Here is a 6000-nt window from a genome sequence, read left to right as displayed (position 1 = left end):
AATTATCTCTCTCTCAGAAACTTGCTTTAGATAGTAGTGCTAATTGTAATTCGGTCATCTCTATATTTAAATCCAAAATTTAATGCCCTTTTTGATTTTAAAGTGGAGAAAATTAGCAGTGTCTCAGGAATCCCAAATTTGGAAGTATTATCACCCTCTGTAATTGATCATGGAAGGCAGAGAGCAACATGAGGTATACATTTAAAACATGACTTTCTTTTCCCACCCGTACTGCAGCCCCCATAGCGTTTTCTGAAGTCTCATTCAGCAATTTGAGGATAAGTCTAAATGGCCAGAATAATTCAAATACAGATTAAAATATGGCTATAAAAAGAATACCAAAAACCTAACAACAGCAAGAAGAAGCTCTGAAGAAGCTGCTTTTTCATTAACTGGTATTCTAATACAGGTGGTGTATTGTGTAAGTAATGGCAGAATTTATTTTAAGAAAATAACGCTAGAAAATATTACTGTTTTCAGAAGGAAATAAGGCACTGGGGCTTTTAAGTCTTAATGCTGCAAAAGCATCTTGTGTGCCAAATTAATGTGTTGAGATGATTATTATTTAAACCAAAATTGTTTTCTGTGAAGTTCTAAATGGTTGGGGTGCTTTTGTAAATAGGACTTTGTTTAGCTTAGGTATTTATGTACTGGGAAAGAAAGGGAGAAGGATTATGCAAGGTGATCAACAATTAATATACTTGTAACTTTTTAAACTTTCTTTTTAATTTGGAGTTAGTTTGAGCTTTCAGAAGAGTCTAGTACATTAGATGTCACAGTATCATTGGCACTGGAGAGTAACACTTGATTTCCTTAAACCATCTTTGAAAGTCTAGATGTTTTTCTAAGAGGTGAAGAAATGATTAAGCTACAGAGTGTATGGAAGTTGTTGACTCTTCCTTCAGAAATGAGGATATGAACAGTAAAAACCTTCACAAACCCGTTCTTCTTACATAGCTGTGCAGGTTTTGATGCTACCTAACTGATGCATGTGCAGTTTTGTAGTTTTGCAGCAGTCATGTGAGTTTACCCGTCTTTCTAGCAATAAGGGAAGAGAAGAGCTTCAGCTGTGTTGTTTTAAATATTGACTAATTTTTCTTTAAAGTTGTCTCATGGACATCTGGAAGTCAAATTTTATATGCATTATTAAATGTTGACTTTTCAGAACCTCAATGAATGTGGAATTTTATTGCATAGGCTTGGGAAACATTGTACTCTTAACACATGTAATGAAGCCTTTTGTTAGTAGTTCAGAAATTTGATAATACTATTCCTTCAAAAATAAGGTAACATGTTTATGTAATCTTTTTGTGGTTTTTTTTTTTTTTTTTTTTTCAGAGCTTGTGGGACATTATAGCAAGAATGGAGCTGTTTCAGTAGAAGATAATTTGTTCTTCTGATGAAAATATTTTCTAGCTCATCTCATTTGAAATGAATGTTTGTTAACAGCATACGCAGACAACATTTGTTCTTGTGGGGTCAGGTAAGATTAATATACCTTCTCCTTTTAACAGGAGTTTGCTCCTAGCTATGAATTTTTAGTGGTTTGAGAAACCAGTACCTTGGAAGAATAGTTGTATATACTTGCATATTTCCTGGCAAGTTAAAAGCACTCTGGAATGTTTTTAATGGATTGCTGAACTGGATCATGGTAATAAAGTAGTACCATTTGGTGCAGTTCCTACTGTAAAAACTCCTTTAGCAATGCTTGTATTAAATGCCCTTAAGAATTAAGTGTATGTATCATGAAGCCACATATTATTTGTTACAGAACACTGTTTTTCAGCAGTCATTTCCATTAGCTGTGCATTTTCACCAGATGAACTATCACTGTAGCTGCTGCTGAAATGCATCACCCACTGCCTCATGGTGCTCACATCCACTGGTTTGTCTCCATAAAAGTTGAATATCAGTGGGTGCCATTTTTTGTGCATGGAGGAATTCAGTGACGCACCTTTGCTTCATCCACTCTTCCATGTCAGATGCCATTCAGTCAGATTGCCCCTCTGCTGCCATCTGTCACATGGCAACAAATGTTATGGGATATTGGTGGGAAGGTCAAACTTATACTTCCATGCCACCAACATCCATCTCTGACTTCATGGGCTAACATAATAACATAGGAGGCGTTATTTTCAGAGCAGCCCTCAGAGTTCAGCAAGCCTCAAGGCTATCAGAAGATGGGTGCATAGAAGAAAAATAATCAAAAATAATCAAATCCTTACCACAGGATTTCACCTAGCATCAGTTATTGGTTAATGTTAAGAGCGGGATATTGAGATGGAAGCTCTTCTGGTCTCATCTAGTCAGTGGTCTCAGCTGTGCCATATGCTTTGGTGGCAGATCCTTCACCACAGTGCACGGCCAATCCAGAAGGGTTGAGGTGACACACTACTGGGTGCCTCCCATGGTCATTTCATGCCTATCTCTGCAAGAGCAAATGTGGCTGCATTCAGTCTTTTATGCTGTTTGGAAAGCATTCCCGTAGATTGCTTGGGTAAGGGAAGAAAAGGAAGCAGTCAAAATGAGAAATTTCTTTGGCCAGCTTTGCAGTGCTTCTCAGTAGAATGCAATCGTTGTATTTCTCCTGTCTTAACCAAGGCTGAAATTTAATTTGAATGTCCTCTAGCCATGCAATTCTCCTGGGAATGAATCCTATAAAACAGGCTGTATCAGGCCTGTACGAATTGTAGACCTGTTTAGTCTGAATGAGCTTTAACTTCATTATGTTAGTACAGAATAATTAGTAGAAAACTGAAATGCAATTTTGTCTGAATAATGGCAGTTCGGAGGCTTTACCTCACCTATAGCCTTACAAGGCTTTTAGTGTTCTGACAAGCAATCTGTCAGAGCAGGAATGTTGAGTGCATTCATTTTTTACTTCAGTTCTTTTCTTACAGGAGCTCAAGTGACTCCACTGAAACCCTGGCATTTATCACAGGCAAAATTAGGTCAGAAGAGAGCAGAGGTACTGAACTGAAAAGAGATAAATTCATCCTTAGAAGGAAAAGAATGGCTTGAGCTGCAAAGTTGGGTTTAATTTGTCTCCTCCACATAAGGTAAGAGTTTTCCTAAGTGATTTTCCAGCCAAGTTAGCAGTATCTTCGATGTTAACTTGCACTATTGAGCTATAGGACGACTATAAAATGCCCTTTGTTGGACTGTGTAACTACAAAGAACAGAACAGCTTTTTTTTCCAAGACGTAAAGAAAAGCAGCTTAGGGAGGAAATCTTTTCCAGTTTAATCCAATGGTTGGTATCCAGTCTTTCAAGCTGCTGGGCGTGTTTAGGTGGCAGTGACAGTGGCAAGACTCATCTGTTGTCATTATTTTTCAGGACCCCAGTATTTGCATTCTGGTTACTACCAGTATAGTAATTAAGCTGTATGGATAACTACTGTTGGGCTATTTTCTAATGTTATAAACTATACCTTTCTAACTGATGGTGAAAGAAAACTTTAGCATCTTTGCTGTGGAATATATTCCTTAATTGCACATTCTGCTATAGTTTAGATAAGGTTTTGAATGTCTGTCTGGGCCTAATTGAATGGACACACACACAAATGGCATGCTCTTTGGAAATAGTCTCCTGAATAATGTGCCTCTGGTTTTACCTAAATATCTTTCAGAATTCACTGTTGTATTTGTGTTTTGCTCTTCCTCTCATGTCTATTGAGATGACTCAGAACTTGCCTACAAGGCTCCTTCCCTTTTAAAATCTTTTGTAAGCAATTAAATCTCCTGTTGAATTCACTGACCCTAACAATAAGCTGGCTAATAGCTCCAGATTTCTTTACATCTGTTGTTTTTGATTTAAAAAAAAAAAAAAAAAAAAAAAAAAAAAGTTTATTTTAAACTTTCTTACAAGCAACTTAGAGCTTTCTGCAAGAGAATTATCTGGTTTGCACCCAATAGCAATATATAGCATCTAATATCTTCATGAATTGAAGACTCAGTAGACAGGATTAGGGGAAGAATGCTGGAAAGAGCAGGCAGGATAGTGGAGATGGTGTCTGATGATTTTTCTAGTGGTAATGTGTTGTATCACCTCTTGTGTGCTGGCCCTGTTACTTACCTTTATGATGTGACTGAATCCCTTGAGATTACTCATGTGTGCAATCTTAAGCAACACGTGTGTTTGCAGGCTTGCTGCCTTCATCTGTGAGTTGTGTGAGCTATGCATGTTGATTCTGAATGAGAGTGACTGGGTTCCTGAGTGCACAATCCTGTAAGGGAAAAATAAGACAGAATAAGGTGCTTCCTTATCCAGGAAACCTACAGGAGGAAGAACTTGACAGGGTGCTGGACACCAGGCTGTGACTGACAGTGAGCAGCTGAGGTGACCAGACTCCTTTAAAATATGTATATGTAGCATGAAGCAAGTCAGCCAAACATGTGCTTCCAGGTGTTCTGTGGCTTGTGTCAAATCAAGGTTATTAATATAAATCATTTCCTCCCCCCCAAAAAAAGTAAAATGTTTGGAAATGTAGGTTAATAATTATTTCCCCCAGGAATTTGTTGAAGAGCGTCTCTTCTGTCTAGGTCGTTTATAGTACATCCTTAACTTCTTATATTTCTAATATGAGAAGTTATTTTTGTAAACATATTTCATGAATCGTCAAGTGCGTTAAAACAGTGACTGTATTTGTATCTGTATCTTGAGGTGTCAGACCTTTTTAGCTCATCTATTTTAAGAATTATAATTCTAAACTAGCACTTCTGATAGCAAAATCAGATTCCTGAAAAGAAAGAATACACTTTTTTATAAGGTTTATTAATAAAAGGTATTATGTTAAGATCTTGTTGTTATTGCTAGAACATTTAACTAACCAGCATCTAAAGATTTTCTACATCTGCATGCGGGAAGAATAAGTCACTGAGGTAGAAAGAACAAGACCTTCTTAATGTCCTTGTAAATAACAAGGAAAATCTGAAGATTGCCTGGGAGCTGATGTAAAAGAAAAATCTAGTTTAATGTGTTGACCTGATTCTGTTCCTCTTGATAACTTTGATATAAGGTTTTAAATCGGATGGAGCATATTTGAGAACCTAACAGAAAGCAGAATGGATAATGAAGTGCTTTAATGAAGTACAGAAAGACACTGGGAGTTCTAGTTTTTGATTTTCATTTTTGTCTTTTGTTTCAAATACAGAAAATTAGAGTGTAAGTGTATATACAGCCCAAAATGTGTTTGTTTGCATGTGCTGTCACTTAAATTTGAAAAAAGAGAACTGTTTGTACACATGATACGTATATGCCTATACACACAATATGGTTCACTGAGATGAAAGATGATTGCTTTCTTACATTTTAATGCAAACTTTAAGAACATCATGATGTTTTTCAGCTATTAGTATCCCAAATGGCTGCAGCTATTTTTTCTTCAGATTCAATGGAGAGAAAAATACGGATGCACCTTTACTGCATCGTAAAATATCAGCCCCATTAGGCAACACAGCTTAAAAATAAGGCTGAGAAAATTAAGCTATCTGTATGGCTAAGCAGTAGTACATTTGCAAATGTATGATAATGTGGATTACAGCAGCTCAGTCTAACTGCACTGATGTCATATGAACATGTTGCTAGAACATTTCTCTTTGAAATGTTCCCAAAGCTCAGTTGCTCAAGGGCTGTAAGGGGCAATCATATGAGACCAGGATAAGTCAAATGTCTCTTTTGAAGTGCCAAATTGTATTTTTGCGTAACATTCTCCAAATGGAAGTTCAGTCTTCTGCGAGAGAGTTTGAGTGCAATCTGCACTTCGGAGAAAAATTACTGTCATTTAAGTATGAGTGATAAGGACTTCTGCTGTCCTAAAAGAAAGTTTGTGACTTCAGAGTTCAGTTTTTGCCTTGCAACAACTGCCAGCTTTTGACATCTAGACTCTGAATCAAGGTTGATCTTTGCTCTCCAAATCGCTAATTCCATCTCAGAGGTTGAAATTATGAGGGAAAAAACATATGTCCCTAAAGCTGATTTCTGGTTTTCATTTTGACAGGC

Source organism: Tetrao urogallus (assembly GCF_951394365.1).
Source record: "Tetrao urogallus genome assembly, chromosome: 1".
Taxonomy (NCBI): Eukaryota; Metazoa; Chordata; class Aves; order Galliformes; family Phasianidae; genus Tetrao; species Tetrao urogallus.
The sequence above is the reverse complement of the archived record's forward strand: the minus strand, read 5'-3'. Positions refer to the sequence as shown.